This window comes from Oncorhynchus kisutch, linkage group LG13, assembly GCF_002021735.2.
Source record: "Oncorhynchus kisutch isolate 150728-3 linkage group LG13, Okis_V2, whole genome shotgun sequence".
NCBI lineage: Eukaryota > Metazoa > Chordata > Actinopteri > Salmoniformes > Salmonidae > Oncorhynchus > Oncorhynchus kisutch.
In genome coordinates, this window is record NC_034186.2 from 32313516 (window position 1) to 32334601 (window position 21086).

At 41.8% G+C, this 21086-nt stretch overlaps 1 pseudogene; it reads right to left on the bottom strand.

Annotated features, from left to right (window-relative positions):
* Positions 1-214: 214 nt before the first annotated feature.
* Positions 215-4000, bottom strand: LOC109902979 (tetratricopeptide repeat protein 14-like; annotated as a pseudogene).
* Between the last annotated feature and the right edge of the window lie 17086 nt (positions 4001-21086).

A 21086-nucleotide genomic window follows, 5' to 3' on the forward strand; every position in this document is an offset into this window, starting at 1 on the left:
TACAGCTGTAATCGCAGCAAAAGGTGGCGCTACAAAGTATTAACTTAAGGGGGCAGAATAATTTTGCACAACCAATTTTTCAGTTTTTGATTTATTAAAAAAAGTTTGAAATATCCAATAAATGTCGTTCCACTTCATGATTGTGTCCCACTTGTTGTTGATTCTTCACAAAAAAATACAGTTTTATATCTTTATGTTTGAAGCCTGAAATGTGGCAAAAGGTCGCAAAGTTCAAGGGGGCCGAATACTTTCGCAAGGCACTGTATCTAGATTAGTTGACAGCTCTTTACTTCCTCCTGCAGATCCCTTACCATTCAGGGAGGCATCAGTGGAATACCTGTTATCCCTGCCATCAGACCTTTGGGTGGCCTTATTTTTCTCACCTCCTTGTTCTGTGCTACCATACCTAACACTATCTGATCGTCTGTAACTGGATATGTGGGACTGTGACGCAAGGTTGTTGGCGTACCGGTCAGATTTGCAGGAAGGCTCTGAGCTGGCAGATGAAGACATTCTTCTGTGTTTGGCTTTCGCCAATGAGCTGAGAACTTCTTGTGGGATACTTTGATCCTCCTGGCCCTGGGTCTTCCAATGCCCCCCGGAGGCTTCCCTCTCATTCACTTCCTCATCACTGGGCTTGTCATCATGGACACCTTTCCCCTTGCTGCTCTCAGCACGCTGAGGAGAGCTGTCAACAGGGTCATCGTCAAACCTACCTCTGCTATTGTCCGGAGCATCTGTGGACACAAATGATAAAGAGTGATGCGAGCGGTGCCTGCCTTTGCTGTGGGGCTGACTATGCTCTTCAGTCCTATCTGGCCCTTCAAACAGCCTGACCAAGCTACATTTCTGATCCAGGAAGGAGGTGGTGGTGGTGTTGGGTGGGGCAGGGTACCATTCCTCAGACACACTCCTGTTGTCCCTGGATGAAACCCTCTGTTTGCGTTTCTCCCCTCGAGATGACCGTCTGTATTTGCTCATCTTTTTCTTTGACTTCCTGCACCATGAGGAGGAGGAGTGGTCGGACGAAGAGGTGGAAGACAATGACGTTGATGAAAAGGAAGATATCTTCCTTTTCTTTTTCATTCTAGAGGGAGTTATAGCACAGAAACTATGTAGCTACAAAATCAAAATTAGATATTGGTGAATTAAACAATGATTCATATTTAGCCAAATTAAATTACATGTGTGCATTTTGTTTTACAAGGCAACCAATGACCTGACAGTTTATCTTCCGGATGTTGGATTGGTATGGATTTACCTTTTTTCTTCTTTTAAGATCTTACGCAATTTTTATGCACTCGTCTCCACATTCTTAGCTTTTTCCACTTCCTTTGCTGCTGCCTCTTCTCCCAGTTTGAGGGATTTCTTTAAAGCAGTCAGTTTTCATAGTAAAATTACACCATATTTCATGAATTCAAACATGGGAGCAAACCAGGAATGTGAAAAACAGCACATACAGACAAATTTACCAAGGCATGATCCAGAAATCATAATTACAGGTAGAGAACAAAGTTTACATTTACCGCATTGAGATCAGGTCCAGTGTACCAACCATTTTCATTCCAGTTGTAAGGTTGTTTGTTCCACCAATAGACACGCGACAATCAAGGCAGTCGGGTAGAGTCAAAGGGCAGGGTCCCAGATTGCAGACACGCACATAACAAAACACTTAATCAGTATTACAAGGCTCCCTGTGTGTTATGCCAAAAACACAAAAAGGACTGAACATTTAACTGGCCCCTTTTCAAATGTTCATGTTCAAATATGTCAAGTAAACAGATAAAGTATCAGTTAAATGAGGGTGTTAAAACAGTCAGAAACAGACTTTTCAATCAAAGCATAGCTCCTTAAATGGGAAACAAGTGGAATAGTTGGCATAACCCATGGAATATACCAGCTAACCTGGATAAGTAGCTCTATTTTTCTCAATGCTTCCTTGGCATCCGGGAAGGAGGTTAAGGCCAGAGCTTTTCTGTAGAGGCCCTCAGCTATAATTAACTTTTCTTCCTCCTCCAGTCTAACAGAAAGAAACAAGTATTTTAGAGGAGTGGTTGTCACTTAAACACAGGATAATAAAGGACGAGGGAAAACATTCCTACTTACTGGCCACCTCGCTCCACCAGGGTCTGGCATAGGTATTTCTTAGCATTTCTGTGGATTGGGCAGCTTTCCAATGCCAGCTCAAAGTCTGCTATTGCCTTCAGCAAACTCCCTTTGTTGGCATACCTGGGAGAAGTCAACTGGCAGGTTTATATTAACTGCATGTAGGACAACTACATTTTATGTTAGAATTTAAAAAAATGTTTTAAAACTGTGTTGAAACAGAAATAACTAGCAAGAGTGTAGGCTGGGACTGCTGACTACTACGCCACAACATTATCAATAACATCAGATGGATACTTACAGTGCACCACGTGCCACAAAGGCTTCCATGTTGTTAGTGTCAATATTTAAGGCCTTATTATATTCATTCATTGCTTCGACGTGGCGACCAGACTTGAAGTGGTCCACACCAACCCTCACACTGTCACCCAGACATAACGTATATTGACAAAAACAAAGCACGATCAGGAGCAATTCATGCATTCGGTAAATAGGTTAGCACAGATCTAGTCACCGGCTCCTCTGTTTTTCTCCAATATGCAATGGGAGTTCAAATGTCAGGCATACCATTTAAGAGCCCAGGACTGCTTCTTTTTGGATAATTGTGGCAAAGTCCTCCTCAAGGAAATGTTTGCTGTAAAGGAGAGTCCCAAAATACAGTCAAGTGCTGATAAAAGGGGTATCATTTTCTGGCAAGCGTGTCTGCTGAAGAGTGACAAAACAACACGTTTGTCTTCTCACCTCTGTAGTCCTCTCATGAGTGAGGGAGGCTGTGTGTCACTGATCCCAGTCTTCCCCAGGAGATACTCCACACTAGATGGGTTGGAGTATCCAATAGTATCCTCTAAAACCCTCTCATAGGTTTCAGTGTTGTCGTTGGCAACGCTCACACTGCGACTGGGTAAAACAGTACAATGAGCAAAGACAGCCTGAGTTCAAGCTGAACTATTTTTACCATATGTTTTCTGCCAACTAGAATATGTCCGTCTTACCTGTATTGAAGTGGAAGATCATCTCTACTAAACACTCCGAGCTTTAGGCTCATCAGGTTTGGGGCGCGGGAGGTGGGCTGAAGTGAAATGGTTATCTTCTCATGGTATCGGTCAATATCCTTCACTCCAGCTAGGGCACAGCACATGGGTCAGTTTGTTGACTTATCACAAAACTGCATTGTGAGCATGTTTACATTTACAACACAGTTCGCTAGTGCAGTGTGCATTCACCTCTTATTAAATAGCAGATCATCATGATTGCTATTGGAAGGTACATTTCTAAGGGGGCACAGGGCCTGAGGAGAGAAAGAAAGCAGAGAAAGAGGTTAACAAGCGCTCCTATTTCTTCAATAAAAAACACTGACCACCAGGCCAAAGCCACAAGCCTTACCGTGAGCTCCAGATCCTCTATGTCTCTCTCTAGTCCACCTGCCATTCAGATCAGTGTTACAAAGAAGCCAAAATCCCTGATGGAGTTAATCCTGCTTATCACAATATCCCCTCGCTCCATGTACAACAGATTCCTCCGCTCCTCAAATGACACCGCCATGAACTGCTCCAGAGGGGGCATGATGGCATAGGGCTCTAGGAAAAGGATATTAGGCCAAACCCAGTACAATATGTTAATTTACCTGTGTATTTGACAGTAACAACTACCTTCCCCTTCCTCCAACACATCCTCCACTGTTGCACTGGATTTCCATGATGGTGCAAATAGGATGTCTGCTTTTCTAGCAATAAACTACTCCACTAAAGCATTGTCCTCCCCTCCATATTTTCTGCAAAACATGGAACATGGATAACATGGATGGGTAAACAGGCTTTGTCCATAATTGACAAGGGTTGACATTGAAATGCATCCACGGTCATAATCCTAACCAATCTCACAAAATTATAGGCATTTTGCAAAATAGGATTCCAAACAGATATAAATCATTATTGGCTAGCTAAGTTTACTAGCTAACAGTGAGGAGAAACAATAATTCAACCATTTACTGTTACTGGTTTTAATATAAAACATATTTGCCTAAGTATGTCTGATAGACATGGCTGTAGCTAGATACGGTCTGCCTACTTACCTGGGTACATTTGCACGGTCTGGTTGTTGTGCAAATGTTGAGGGTTATGCCATATTTATTTATATTAGGCTAGATACAGTTCTAAATGTAATCTCCGTACAGATGTATGCACGTACTACTTCTGGCGCCGACAGAGAAGGCCGCCTCGCTTCGCGTTCCTAGGAAACTATGCAGTATTTTCATTTTTTACATGTTATTTCTTACATTGGTACCCCAGGTAATCTTAGGTTTTATTACATACAGTGGGGAGGAACTACTAAATATAAGAGCAACTCACCATCATTACGACCAGGAATATGACTTTCCCCTAAGCGGATCCTGTGTTCTGCCTTCCACGGATTGGATGCCAGCTGGCGACCCAAAACAACGACGTTGTAAAAGAGGCAAATGAGGCGGTCTTCTGGTCAGGTTCCGGAGACGGGCACATCGCACACCACTCCCTAGCATACTACTCGCCAATGTCCAGTCTCTTGACAAGGTTGATGAAATCCGAGCATGAGTAGCATTCCAGAGAGACATCAGAGACTGTAACGTTCTTTGCTTCACCGAAACATGGCTCACTCGGGAGACGCTAACGGAGTCGGTGCAGCCAGCTGGTTTCTTCACGCATCAGGCCGGGGGTATGCCTTATGATTAACGAGGCGTGGTGTGATTATAACAACATACAGGAACTCAAGTCCTTCTGTTCACCTGACTTAGAATTCCTCACAATCAAATGTCGACCGCATTCCCTACCAAGGGAATTCTCTTCGATTATAATCACAGCTGTATATATTCCCCCCCAAGCAGACACATCGATGGCCCTGAACGAACTTTATTTGACTCTATGCAAACTGGAAACCACATATCCCGAGGCTGCCTTCATTGTAGCTGGGGATTTTAACAGGACTAATCTGAAAACAAGACTCCCTAAATTGTATCAGCATATCGATTGCGCAACCAGGGCTGGTAAAACCCTGGATCATTGTTATTCTAACTTCCGCGACGCATATAAGGCCCTTCCCCGCCCTCCTTTCGGAAAAGCTGACCACGACTCCATTTTGTTGCTCCCTACCCCCTAGGTGGTGAGGGTAGGTAACAACATCTCCCCACAAGGGTGCGTTCTGAGCCCTCTCCTGTACTCCCTGTTCACCCACGACTGTGTGGCCATGCACGCCTCCAACTCAATCAAGTTTGCGGACGACACTACAGTGGTAGGCTTGATTACCAACAACGACGAGACGGCCTACAGGGAGGAGGTGAGGGCCCTCGGAGTGTGGTGTCAGGAAAATAACCTCCCACTCAACGTCAACAAAACTAAGGACATGATTGTGGACTTCAGGAAACAGCAGAGGGAGCACCCCCCTAACCACATCGACGGGACAGGAGTGGAGAGGGTAGTAAGTTTTAAGTTCCTCAGCATACACATCACGGACAAACTGAATTGGTCCATCCACACAGACAGCGTCATGAAGAAGGCGCAGCAGCGCCTCTTCAACCTCAGGAGGCTGAAGAAATTCGGCTTGTCACCAAAAGCACTCACAAACTTCTGCAGATGCACAATCGAGAGCATCCTGTCGGGCTGTATCACCGTCTGGTACAGCAACTGCTCCGCCCACAACCGTAAGGCTCTCCAGAGGGTAGTGAGCTCTGCACAAAGCATCACCGGGGGCAAACTACCTGCCCCCCAGGTCACCAACACCACCCGATGTCACAGAAAGGCCATAAAGATCATCAAGGACAACAACCACCTGAGCCGCTGCCTGTTCACCCTGCTATCCTCCAGAAGGCTAGGTCAGTACAGGTGCATCAAAGCAGGGACCGAGAGACTGAAAAACAGCTTCTATCTCAAGGCCATCAGACTGTTAAACAGCCATCACTAACATTGAGTGGCTGCTGCCAACATACTGACTCAACTCCAGCCACTTTAAAAATGGAAATTGATGTAAAATATATCACTAGCCACTTTAAACAATGCTACTTAATACAGTATAATGTTTACATACCCTACATTACTCATCTCATATGTATATGTATATACTGTACTCTATATCATCTACTGCATCTTTATGTAATACATGTATCACTAGCCACTTTAACTATGTCACTTTGTTTACATACCTTAGATTACTCATCTCATATGTATATACTGTACTCGATACCATCTACTGCATCTTGCCTATGCCGTTCTGTACCATCACTCATTCATATCTTTATGTACATATTCTTTATCCCTTTACACTTGTGTGTATAAGGTAGTAGTTTTGGAATTGTTAGGTTAGATTACTCGTTGGTTATTACTGCATTGTTGGAACTAGAAGCACAAGCATTTCGCTACACTCGCATTAACATCTACTAACCATGTGTATGTGATAAATACATTTGATTTGATGTTCAACTAGTCTACCCTAATGTTGATGTTATGCTGGCATAGTTCAAATGTTGTTCACACTGTACAATAGAGTATAATTTATTTGTTTTTGTCTTATAGACAATACCGAGTGGGCTTCTTCCTGGAGTGGATTCCAGATGGAGAGAAACAGAATTCCTTTGCCTGTGTGTGTTCATTGTAGCAGAGCTGTATCCCATGACCTGTATCCCTCTCGATGGATTGGACATTTATGCTGGATTTCAAGCAGAAGATGACTCAAAAGGAGCTGAATGGCAGTTTGATCATGACAATACTCCTCCCACAGCTGTACAAGTATGGCTCCCAAGTGACGCAGTGGTTAAAGACACTTAATCTCGGTGCAAGTGGCGTCACTGCAGTACCTGGTTAGAATCCAGGCTGCATCACATCCGGCCATGATTGGGAGTCCCATAGGGCGATGCGTCGGCTGTGTCAGGCCTTCATTGTAAATAAGAATTTGTTCTTAACTGACATGCCTAGTTAAATGAAGGTTAAATAAATAAATACATTCCCAGAACTTTACTTCACTGATCATATTGTATTTTCTTACTGTATGTTTCTTTGGGAACGGAAATTTCATCATGACTACCTCTCCCATCATCTGCTGATCACCAGTTCTCTTAGCTACAGATTGTTAAACCAGATAATGTGATTTAACCATTACTGGGAGTTACAGGATAGGTACTGTTTGGTGTAGCACAAAGAACTTTCAACCAACTTTAGCAATGCTGTCTTCGTCCTTGATTTGTGGAAACAGGAGTCTCATAAAATGTCTTTGTCCAGTTGCAGGAGATCAGTTTGATTTGAAAAAATGCTCCATTATTAAAAATGAATACTTTTTCTGCTTCATGAAGTAATACAACAATATGTATGCCACCATCTTGTCTTTCAAGTCTTCTCTCATTGATCTAGACAGGTCTGTCATCATGGCATGCGACACTTTGGGGTGGACACCCACCTGTCTCGATCAATGAGGGTAAACTTGAAATATAAAACCTGGCAGGGTTGTACAAGGTTGTACAATTATTCTGGGTTATACTTGTAAAACCATTGCAGTAAAATGTTAAGACCTTCGCTTCAAACAGTTACACAAGTTTCATTACACATTTCATTTATGGATTCTGGCAATGACATTTCAGCTGGAGCTTTTGTCGTGAGTTGCATGTTAATGACAGATCGGCATCTCAATGCATTTCTAGTCTAAAGTACAATACATTTCGCAGTGTGCAGACCTCCACAATCAACATCATACCCCAAATAAGCCATTTTGGATAAGCCTATTAATTACGAGCACCGTTGACCACCTCCCTCCCTTCTGGTGTTTCTTCATGTTCTTCATCAGATAGTGTTTTGGTTCGTCCTCCCAATGGCACATGTTCAAAGTGGATGGTCCTTGATAATGTCCTTTACAGACCATTATGTCCTACCAGTACACCAGCAGTATGAGAGAAGTTTGGATGGGATCTCTCTCCATGCTCACTCCACGTGGACTCATGTCACACTCATGAGAGAAAAGGCAGTTGATAGCTTTGACTGGATGCTGTGTACAGGTTGCTGGCTCCGGACTCAGGTCTCACGGTAGAAGTGGTGAAGGACCATAGTGAACGTCATTACTTAAGCCGGTTAGAGGGGGTGAGGTTCACACTGTTCTCGGCCAAATTAACCCTTCCATGCATCTAGATACCATCTGTGGTCACCTTCACCATAACCTCGAGAGAGGACAGACCAGAACAATAGTTTAGTTTTGGGCATTTCTGATTCAGGAAATCCAATACAAATTATTAACTGTATGACTCATTTTTACTACGACCAATATTCTTAATACAGATTTCCAGAACAAATGTCAATAACAACACACAGTTGAAACCATTTTTACCCTTCTCCATATTGGCTTATAATCCCCTATCATCTTGACGATCTCACTGCAGAGTTACGGGGTCAGGGAGTTAGAGAGCTAATCCTTAGGGAGAAATCCCAGCCATCCAGCAGACCCAATCTGGTGAGATTTGTTATTGAACCGAGACAAAAACAAAGCAAACAAAACAACAGCAATACACATATATCACTTGAGGTGGGGAAAACTTCAATCCATTTGGAGTAACTGTCAACCACTACCAACACATGTATTCCTTTTATAGGCAGGCATGTGAACTAAATCAATTAGCATATTTACCAAAGGGCCCCAGGGGACTGGTAATTCCCCTTTGGACACATGACTCACATTGAGATTCAAGCATCCAAAAAACCCATCAATGCCTCTTTAATCAAAATAGCAAATAAAATTAGAATTACAGCCCTTGACGACTCCTTCTTAACTTAGTTGTATCCCATAAGGTAATGGTAAAATAAACTAGAGACAGGTGTCCCTCATTCAGTGGCAGCACTCTCTCTCTGTCCTTCTCGTGCTTCGAATCACACATAGCACAATTGATAAATTCTAAACTTCTAATTATTAGTGTTTACATAGCCCATTTAAATCTCATCAAATGTCTCTCATCTTTCTAGTGAGGGTGATCAGACCTCACCAGAAAGTCAGAACAGAGGTCAGTCAGCCCTAGTTTGTTTGTTTCCCTGTACGTCAGACATTATTTAATGATATTTTAAACATTTTGTGTATCAGGTTATCAGGTATCAGGTATCAGGTGCCTTCGGTAGGTATTGAGACCCCTTGACCTTTTCTACATTTTGTTACATTACAGCCTTATTCTAAAAAAATTTTTTATTTCATCCTCAAAAATCTGCACACAATATCCTATAATTCTTTAGATTTTTTGCAAATGTATTACATTTAAAAACAGAAATACCTCATTTACATAATTATTCAGACTCTTTGCTATGAGACTCAAAATTGAGCTCAGGTGCATCCTTGAGATGTTTATACAACTTGATTGGAGTCCACCTGTGGTAAATTCAATTGATGGACATGATTTGGAAAGGCACACACCTGTCTATATAAGGCCCCACAATTGACAGTGCATGTCAGAGCGGAACCCAAGCCATGAGTTCAAAGGAATTGTCCGTTCAGCTCTGAGACAGGACTGTGTCGAGGCACAGATGTGAGGAAGGTTACCAAAAAATGTCTGCAACATTGAAGGTCCCCAAGAACACAGTGGCCTCATCATTCTTAAATGGAAGAAGTTTGGAACCACCAAGACTCTTCCTAGAGCTGGCTACCTGCCCAAACTGAGCAATCGGGGCAGAAGGGCCTTGGTCAGGGAGGTGAACAAGAACCCGATGGTCACTTTGACAGAGCTCCAGAGTACCTCTGTGGGGTTGGGAGAACCTTCCAGAAGGGCAACCATCTCTGCAGCACTCCACCAGTCAGGCCTTTATGGTAGACGGAAGCCCCTCAGTAAAAGGCACATGACAGCCCGCTTGGAGTTTGCCAAAAGGAACCTAAATACTGTTGAACCATGAGAAACAAGATTCTCTGGTCTGATGAAACCAAGTTTGAACTTTGGCCTGAATGTCAAGTGTGGCTTTTGGAGGAAACCTGGCACCATCCCTATGGTAAAGCGTGGTGGTGGCAGAATAATACTGTGGGGATGTTATTCAGCGGCAGCGACTGGGAGACATTTCAGGATCGAGTCAAAGATGAACGGAGTAAAGTACAGAGAGCTCCTTGATGAAAACTTGCTCAAGAGTGGGCCAGGACCTCAGACTTGGGAGAAGGTTCACCTTCCAATAGGACAACGACCATAAGCTCGCAGCCAAGACAACGCAGGAGTGGCTTTGGGACAAGTCTCTGAATGTCCTTGAGTGGCCCAGCCAGAGTGATCGAACAGTTCTGGTGAGACCTGAAAATAGCTGTACAGCAACGCTCCCCATCCATCCTGACAGAGCTTGAGAGGATCTGCAGAGAAGAATGGAAGAAACTCTCCAAATACAGGTGTGTCAAGCTTGTAGCGTCATACCCAATAAGAATCGAGGCTGTAATAGCTGCCAAAGGTGGTTCAACAAAGTACTGAGTAAAGGGTCTGAATACTTACTTAAGTGTTATTTCAGTTTTTAATTTTTTTATAAATTAGCAAAAAAATCTAAAATCCTGTTTTTGCTTTGTCGTTATGGGATATTGTGTGTAGATTGAGAAAAAAATTAATAAAGCTGTAACCTAACAAAATGTGGAAAGAATCAAGGGGTTTGAATACTTTCCGAAGGCAGTGTATTTCAAAATATATTACCATGGTGGAGGAAAGTGTTTGTAGTTTTATTGGTTAGGGGTTAGTCAACTCCTGTACAATGCTTTAATCTTTATGAAATGATCCATAAAAGGGACCACTCAACATTTCTTAAATCACTTTTTACAACACTTACATACTTCTAAGTGTGAGTGTGCATGTTGTATATTAATGAAAAAATATATGTTACTTCATATCTCGAGTAACCCATTATACTTCGTGCATTGAGTTTTACATCACACATTCCTCCTCTACACCAGTGTTCTACTCATACAGGCGTTGAAATATTCACTCTAGTGTTCTATTTAATAGCATATTTGGGAATAGTACTTTCTCCTTTCATACATGTATCTCCATACAGAATCCCTATATAATATTGTACATCTTTAGTTATTCACCTCTACTCCATTTTTCGTTTTATTGGTTTTACTATTACTTTTTATTTTAGACAAATTCATTTCAATTGACTTACTGAAATCATTTGCTGTGTCCCTCAATTGTTTGCGGATGATGTCTCCTCCTGAGCAGCTCACATTAAGGGTCTGGGCGGGTCTTGTCTCTTTTGGTCAGACAGGAATTTCCCTCACCCTCATAAAGCGTAACAGGAGCATTGGTAGACACAATGTAAGTAAGATAATTGTATGTCCCTCTAACTGCCCTGAATGTCTCTGCTGATGCAGAGACCATATTGAACCAGATTTATGCTGTTAGCACTGAGGCAGTGTGCTCTAGTAGGAAGTCCACTGTCTGCAGCTCACCCTGGACGAACATACATAACATGAGAATATCTACTTCTGCTAAGCTTCCCAGTAAAGAAGTAAAAACAAGCAAGCATCCCAGAAAAGTGCTCAAAATAGCCAACATTAACACATGTAGCTTAAGAGACAAGGTTCATGAAATGAATAACTTGCTAGTAACAGATTACATTCATATTCTGACTATATCTGAAACTCACTTAGATAATACCTTTGATACAGTGGTAGCAATACAAGGTTATAACATTTACAGACGATACAGAAATGCCAATGGTGGAGGTGTTGCTGTTTATATTCGGAACCATATTCCTGTAAAGCTTAGAGATGATCTCATGTTAAATACTGTTGAAGTAATATGGCTACAGGTTAATCTGCCACACCTAATGCCCATTTTGGTGCGAAGCTGTTATAGACCACCAAGTGCTAACAGTCTCTGGATAATGTGTGAAATACTTGATAATGTATGTGAAATCAACAGAGAGGTATATTTTCTGGGTGATTAAAATATTGACTGGGTTGCATCAAGCTGCCCACTCAAGAAAATGCTTCAAACTGTAACCAACCAGTGCCTGTAACCTGGTTCAGGTTATCAGTCAACCTACCAGGGAAGTTACAAAAAGCACAGGAATGAAATCATCAACATGTATTGATCACATCTTTACTGAGGAGGCAGAAATTTGCTTGAAAGCAGTATCTAGATCCATTGAATGTAGTGATCACAATATAGTAGCCCTATCTAAGGAAAACCAAAGTACCAAAAGATGGGCCTAATATAGTGTATAAGAGGTAATACAATACGTTTTGTATTAATTCCTATGTTGTTGATGTAAAGAATATCTGTTGGTCCATGGTGTGTAATGAGGAGCAAACAGACACTGCACTTGTCACATTTATGAAATTGCTTATTCCAGTTACTAATAAGCATGCATCCATTAAGAAAATGACTGTAAAAACTGTTAAATCCCTGCAAATTGAGAAAAAGAAGAAACTACACTATGAAACAAAGATAAATGACAAAGAATGATAGTAAAAATCTTAGGAGCAACTTAAATGACATTTTGGAGAAAAAAAGGCCAACTCCATCATTCATTGAATCAGGTGGCTCATTCATCACAAAACCGACTGATATTTTTTTTTAAACAACATGTTTCATTGGCAAGATTAGCAAACTTACTGTATAGGGATGCCCAATATATCGGTGAACATATCGGAATCGGACGATATTAGCTAAAACTGCCAACATCAGTATTGGCCTGATGTCTAGTTTAACGCCGATGTTAAAAACCGATGTCAAAGCTGCCATGCATATATAAAGTAGGTACATGACATAATGACGCCACGTAAAATATTGCGCTACACGTGCAACACAATATTCCTAACCTAGCCCACAATGTTTGCTGTGTGGATCGAGCAGTCAACAAGTTGAGAAGTCATTTGAACGAGTAAGAAAATTTCAGCGAGACAACTCAAAGGCGAAATCCATTAAAGCAAAGATAATGGAATTCATTGCCCTTGACAATCAACTGTTTTCTGTCGTGGGTGATGTTGGCTTTCGCTGACTGGTCGAGCACCGGTATATACACTACCAACTGCAGTATTTTTCAGATGTTGCCCTATCGGAGACACACAGTAATAGCGTCACTGCCATTAGCTTTACGACATACATACTATGGAATGCCGTTAGGGTCTTTACGTGTCCAAAAATATACAGTAGCACTGTCAAAGCTGTACAAAAAAGTCTGCAAACAAACAAACACCGGCCACAAATTATAAGTTAACAATACTGCGTGGGTCATAAAGCATCATTTGTTCAATCGCAACTTCTGGGGTAGCTAGCTTTAGCTTGATACCTAGCTAGCACCAATACATCCAGCCTGAAAACAATGACGAGTAGAAACTGCAGTCATTTTCATTATTCTTAGCAACGTTTTAGGACCACTATTGTTTTCATTATATATTTTACCTCTTGGGGATGTTATTCGAAAATATAATGTTACATTTCACTGCTATGCGGATGACACACAGCTGTACATTTCAATGAAACATGGTGAAGCCCCAAAATTGCCCTCGCTAGAAGCATGTGTTTCAGACATAAGGAAGTGGATGGCTGCAAACTTTCTACTTTTAAACTTGGACAAAACAGAGATGGTTGTTCTAGGTCCCAAGAAACAAAGAGATCTTCTGTTGAATCTGACAATTAATCTTAATGGTTGTTCAGTCGTCTCAAATAAAACTGTGAAGGACCTCGGCGTTACTCTGGACCCTGATCTCTCTTTTGAAGAATCTCTCTTCTGATCTCTCTTTTCAAGACTGTTTCAAGGACAGCTTTTTTTCCATCTACGTAACATTGCAATTTTTTTTTTTATCCAATCCATGCTTTTGTCACTTCTAGGTTAGACTACTGCAATGCTCTACTTTCCGGCTACCCGGATAAAGCACTAAATAAACTTCAGTTAGTGCTTAATACGGCTGCTAGAATCCTGACTAGAACCCAAAAAATGTATCTTATTACTCCAGTGCTAGCCTCCCTACACTGGCTTCCTGTCAAGGCAAGGGCTGATTTCAAGGTTTTACTGCTAACCTACAAAGCATTACATGGGCTTGCTCCTACCTATCTCTCTGATTTGGTCCTGCCGTACATACCTACACATACGCTACGGTCACAAGACGCAGGCCTCCTAATTGTCCCTAGAATTTCTAAGCAAACAGCTGGAGGCAGGGCTTTCTCCTATAGAGCTCCATTTTTATGGAACGGTCTGCCTACCCATGTGAGAGACGCAAACTCGGTCTCAACCTTTAAGTCTTTACTGAAGACTCATCTCTTCAGTGGGTCATATGATTGAGTGTAGTCTGGCCCAGGAGTGTGAAGGTGAACGGAAAGGCTCTGGAGCAACGAACCGGCCTTGCTGTCTCTACCTGGCCGGTTCCCCTCTTTCCACTGGGATTCTCTGCCTCTAACCCTATTACAGGGGCTGAGTCACTGGCTTACTAGGGCTCTTTCATACCGTCCCTAGGAGGGGTGCGTCACTTGAGTGGATTGAGTCACTGATGTGATCTTCCTGTCTAGGTTGGCGCCCCCCCTTGGGTTGTGCCGTGGCAGAGATCTTTGTTGGCTATACTCTGCCTTGTCTCAGGATGGTAAGTTGGTGGTTGAAGATATCCCTCTAGTGGTGTGGGCCCCCACTGTGCTTTGGCAAAGTGGGTGGGGTTATATCCTTCCTGTTTGGCCCTGTCCGGGTGTGTCATTTGATGGGGCCACAGTGTCTCCTGACCCCTCCTGTCTCAGCCTCCAGTATTTATGCTGCAGTAGTTTATGTGTAAGGGGGCTAGGGTCAGTTTGTTATATCTGGAGTGCTTCTCCTGTCCTATCCGGTGTCCTTTGTGAATTTAAGTATGCTCTCTCTAATTCTCTCTTTCTTTCTCTCTCTCGGAGGACCTTAGCCCTAGGACCATGCCTCAGGACTACCTGACATGATGACTCCTTGCTGTCCCCACTCCACCTGGCCGTGCTGCTGCTCCAGTTTCAACTGTTCTGCCTGAGATTATTATTATGTGACCATGCTGGTCATTTATGAACATTTGAACATCTTGGCCATGTTCTATTATAATCTCCACCCGGCACAGCCAGAAGAGGACTGGCCACCCCACATAGACTGGTTCCTCTCTAGGTTTCTTCCTAAGTTTTGGCCTTTCTAGGGAGTTTTTCCTAGCCACCGTGCTTCTACACCTGCATTGCTTGCTGTTTGGGGTTTTAGGCTGGGTTTCTGTACAGCACTTTGAGATATCAGCTGATGTACGAAGGGCTATATAAATAAATTTGATTTGATTTAGAAATCCTTGAGTAAGTATTAGCTAGGTTGCCACTTGTTGTTCGCCTATTGAAATTGAACTTCAGTTCATGAAAATAAATAGCTAGCCAACTACTTTAACCTGTTGCCAAAAGTTAACGTTATAACCAGCCAGCTAAATTCATCTGGCTAGAAATGCTCGACAGGACCGTGTTGTGTTGTGAAAGCTAGTCACAATAAGGATTATGCACAATAGTGGAATTTGCGGGTTGTCTTCAAAATAAAAGTATGTAATTGACAGTGATGCAAAGAATACAAATAGTAGAATTATGCCATACTTTTATCTTGAAGGCTAACAAATTCCACTATTGTGGATAATCCTTATTGTGGCTAGCTTCACATAAATGGGTCCGACCACCATTAATCAACTAAGAACTGTCTTATAAATTAGGGTTATTTTAGATGATGACACCTCGCTATATAGTTAGCTAGCTAATTATAGCTACTGAAACAGATGTCGATTCGCTATATTTTTGGGAAGAACATTGTTTTGCATCCATGAGTTAGCTAGCTTTTTTAATGAGCAGCACTGTAGGTGCGCGAGCACCAGCATCATATCATCAATGAATCGTTGTGACATATGAAATACGAGTGATAGTGTAATCAATGTGTAATAACTACGTAAAAAAATTAATGAATGCGTTAAATTATTATGTGACGTGAAGTCGTATTCAGGTCCTGATTGGTCAAGAAGCTTATTTGACATGTCAAATAGTGTTATTTGACGTGTATCTTTTTTGACATGCAAAGACCCGAACAGCGTTCCATAGAAATATTAGTTGAAAATGAAACGACTGAACAAATGAACAACCAAACAGAACAGCAAGTAAGTGAAAGAAATAGGTTTTATTATGTTTTACTGGTAATGGGGACATACAGAAATGCCAACAGAATAACTTTTTGGTCAGTGTAGAATGTGTGTGTAACCTTTATTCAACTAGGCAGTCAGTTAAGAACAAATTCTTATTTACAATGACTACCCTGCCTACCCTGACCAAACCCAGAGGACGCTGGGCCAATTGTGCATCTCCTTATGGGACTCCCAATCATGGCATGATTGGGCCAATCATCCCAATCATGTGATACAGCCTGGATTCGATCCAGGGACTGTAGTGACACCTCTTGCACAGATGCAGTGCCTTAGCACGCTGTGTCCATGTGTGTGTGTGTTAACTATTTAACTGTGCTAGAATGCTTGAAAGGCCACTAAAATTTTAAATATCGGTTATCGGCATCAGGTTTTTTTTTGGCAAGGAAAATATCGGATAACGGTGTTGGTCAAAAATGCAATGTCAGTGCATCACTAATACTGTAGGCATGACATGCCAGCAACAAAGGCTGACAATACACATCCAAGTATATTTGACAAAATTAAGACAGACAAGCGTTGTAATTTTGTATTCTGTAATGTGATTGTGGAATAGGTGAAAGAATTATTGTTGTCTATCAACAATGACAAGCCACCGGGATCTGACAACATGGATGGAAAATTACTGAGGATAATAGCGAACGATATTTTCACTCCTTATTTGCCATATCTTCAATTTAAGCCTACTTAGAAAGTTTGTGCCCATGCACATGCATCATTCCGCTACCTAAGATTAGCAAACCCCCTTTTACTAGCTCAAATAGCCAACTAATCAGCCTGTAACCCTTAGTAAAGTTTTGAAAAAAATTGTATTTGACCAGATACTATTTTACAGTAAACACATTTTCAGCACGCTTATAGGAGACATTCAACAAACTGATGCTAAAAAGACTGTGGGGCTGTTTTTTTAGACTTCAATGTGGCTTTTGACATTATCGATCAAAATCAAATCAAATTGTCATGCCCTGACCATAGTTTGCTTTGTATGTTTATAGGTTTTGTTTGGTCAGGGTGTGTTCTGAGTGGGCATTCTATGTTTTATGTCTAGTTTGTCTGTTTCTGTGTTTGGCCTGATATGGTTCTCAATCAGAGGCAGGTGTTAGTCATTGTCTCTGTTTGGGAACCATATTTAGGTAGCCTGTTTTGTCATTGTGGGTTGTGGTTAGCGGATGTTAATGCGAGTGTAGCGAAATGCTTGGGCTTCTAGTTCTGACAGTGCAGTAATATCTAACAAGTAATCTAACAATTCCCCAACAACTACCTAATACAAACAAAACTAAAGGGGTGAATGAGAATATGTACATATAAGTATATGGATGAGCGATGGCCGAGCGGCATACGCAAGGTGCAATAGATGGTGTAAAATACATATGTTATATGAGTAATGGAAGATATGTAAACATGATTTAAAGTTGCATTATTTAAAGTGGCATTGTTTAAAGTGACTAGTGATCCATTTATTAAAGTGGCCAGTGATTGGGTCTCAATGTAGGTAGCAGCCTCTCTGAGTTAGGGATTGCGGTTTAGCAGTCTGATGTTCTTTCAATCTCTCGGTCCCAGCTTTGATGCACCTGTACTGACCTCGCCTTCTGGATGGTAGCGGTATGAACAGGCAGTGGCTCGCGTGGTTGTTGTCCTTGATGATCCTTTTGGCCTTCCTGTGATCGGATGCTGTAGGTGTCATGGAGGGCTAGGTAGTTTTCCCCCGGTGATGAGTTGTGCAGACCGCACACCCTCTGGAGAGCCTTGCGGTTGAGGACGGTGCAGTTGCCGTACCAGGCTGTGATACAGCCCGACGGGATGGTCTCGATTGTGCATCTGTAAAAGTTTGTAAGGGTTTTAGGTGCCAAGCGAAATTTCTTTCAGTTGAATAGAGGTTAAATAGACACAGTTGCGCTTTCTTCACCAAACTGTCCGTGTGGGTTTACCATTTCAATGTGATGTGTACCTCGAGGAACTTGAAACTTTCCACCTTCACTGCTGTCCCGTCGATGTGGATAGGGGGGTGCTCCCTCTGCCTTTTCCTGAAGTCCACAATCAGCTCCTTTGTTTTGTTGACGTTGGGTGAGAGGTTATTTTCCTGGCACCACACTCCCTGTGCCCTTGCCTCCTCCCTACTTTATGACTCTTCATCTCTGAGTGGTTGGTCTTGGGAAGGGTGGCTTTTTGCATGAAAAAGAGACAAGACAAGCATTGCTTTCACCCATCACCTTCTCCAAAATTGAATCCATTCTCATTGATCTTTCGAAAAACCTTTGTTTGACCTTTGTGCTCTGGTCTGATTGATAAATGTTTACATGTCATCCTATCATAGAGCTCTTTCAGCTTCAGACATGCTTGAAAGCAAGGAAATGAAACTTTGACTCAACATGTCCAGTTGAAAATGAGCCCAAGTCTTTATATTCTGACATTTAGTATAAACAATCCAATTCAGAGCAACAGTAGGCCTACAAATGCCTACCTCTCTTAAATGGTGTGGGTGTTCTATTCAATTCTGAGGGAACTCTTCTCCTGAATAATCAGCAGGACTATTAAAACAGCAATTACTCAAATTTAATAATGATTTCAGATGAACACTCAAGCCAATCCACACCCAGACAGCCAATAATGCACAATTCAGAACTACAAAAACAAGGTTAGTGTTCCACGGGATTCCAGTGTATCCGTTGCAAAAGACGATAGGCATATCGTAATATTGACAATCATATTCAATGCCCTTTAATAGCACTATACCTGAGTCCATGTGCACATCTCCTTGCCTCTCCTCACTGCTGGTGGCGTGCTTTGCGTTGGCCCTATAAATCTATCTGAATCTAACACGTCCCTTGATGAAATCCAAACATCTAGGGCTGAGGTTACACTGGCAGCCTAACTCTGATATTATTTTCACTAATTGGTCTATTGACCAATCCATTTCAGAAAAAGATCTGATGTGAAAAGATCTGATATGATTGGTCAAAAAAACAATAAGTGAAAAAAAATATCAGAATTGGGCTGGCTATGTAAACACAGCCTAATAAATGTTGCCATTGGTAGCCTTTTCCTCTTTTTCTCTGTGCACTTCTGGCATACAGGTGTTTTTACTGGACCATGCTTACTTTCTGTTAAGTTGCTATTCAGTGTGGGGCAGATCAATCAAACCCACACTGCAGAAAAACACTTCATTTTTGTATTCTTGCATTGACATCAAAACCAGCTTTCATGCAACTGTGTCTAATTTATATAATTTCATGACACGCTTTGGACCTCCATTATTTCCATGCATTGGTTTAATTCAATACATGGATAATATATGGATAATTTTGCACAAATTACCAATTTAGTAGAAATATAGTTTCATCTGAAACGGCAACAGAGAGAGAGAGACAACAGTAACCGTATTTATTTGGACATGGAATAGAACATACAATTGAAGTCGGAAGTTAACATACACCTTAGCCAAATACATTTAAACTCAGTTTTTCACATTTCCTGACATTTAAATTCCCTGTCATTTAAATTCCCTGTCTTAGGTCAGTTAGGATCACCACTTTATTTTTAGAATGTGACATTTCAGAATAATAGTAGAGAGAATGATTTGTTTCAGCTTTTATTTCTTTCATCACATTCCCAGTGGGTCAGAAGTTTACATACACTCAATTAGTAGCATTGCCTTTAAATTGTTTAACTTGGGTCAAATGCTTTGGGTAGCCTTCCACAAGCTTCCCACAATAAGTTGGGTTAATTTCGGCCCATTCCTTCTGACAGAGCTGGTGTAACTGAGTCAGGTTTGTAGGCCTCCTTGCTCGCATGTGCTTTTTCAGTTCTGCCAACACATTTTCTATAGGATTGAGGTCAGGGCTTTGTGATGGCCACTCCAATACCTTGACTTTGTTGTCCTTAAGCCATTTTGCCACAACTTTGGAAGTATGCTTGGGGTCATTGTCCATTTGGAAGACCCATTTGCGACCAAGCTTTAACTTCCTGACTGATGTCTTGAGGTTTTGCTTCAATATATCCACATAATTGTCCTGCCGCATGACGCCATCTATTTTGTGAAGTGCACCAGTTGCTCCTGCAGCAAAGCAACCCCACAACATGATGCTGCCACCCCCGTGCTTCACAGTTGGGATGGTGTTCTTCGGCTTGCAAGCCTCCCCCTTTTTCCTCCGAACATAATGATGTTCATTATGGTGAAACAGTTCTATTTTTGTTTCATCGGACCAGAGGACATTTCTCCAAAAAGTACGATCTTTGTCCCCATGTGCAGTTGCAAACCATAGTCTGGCTTTTTTATGGCGGATTTGGAGCTGTGGCTTCTTCCTTGCTGAGTGGTCTTTCAGGTTATGTCGATATAGAACTCGTTTTACTGTGGATATAAATACTTTTGTGCCTGTTTCCTCCAGCATCTTCACAAGGTCCTTTGCTGTTGTTCTGGGATTGATTTTCACTTTTCGCACCAAAGTACGTTTATCTCTAGGAGACAAAATGCGTCTCCTTCCTGAGAGGTATGACGGCTGCGTGGTCCCATATACTTGCGTACTATTGTTTGTACAGATTAATGTGGTACCTTCAGGTGTTTGGAAATTGCTCCCAAGGATGAACCAGACTTGTGGAGGTCTACAGTTTTTTTCTGAGGTCTTGGCTGATTTCTTTTGATTTTCCCATGATGTCAAGAGGCACTGAGTTTCGAAGGTAGGCCTTGCAATATATCCACAGGTACACCTCCAATTGACTCGAATGATGTCAATTAGCCTATCAGAAGTTTCTAAAGCCATGACATCATTTTCTGGAATTGTCCAAGCTGTTTAAAGGCACAGTTAACTTAGTGTATGTAAACTTCTGACGCACTGAAATTGTGATACAGTGAATTATAAGTGAAATAATCTGTC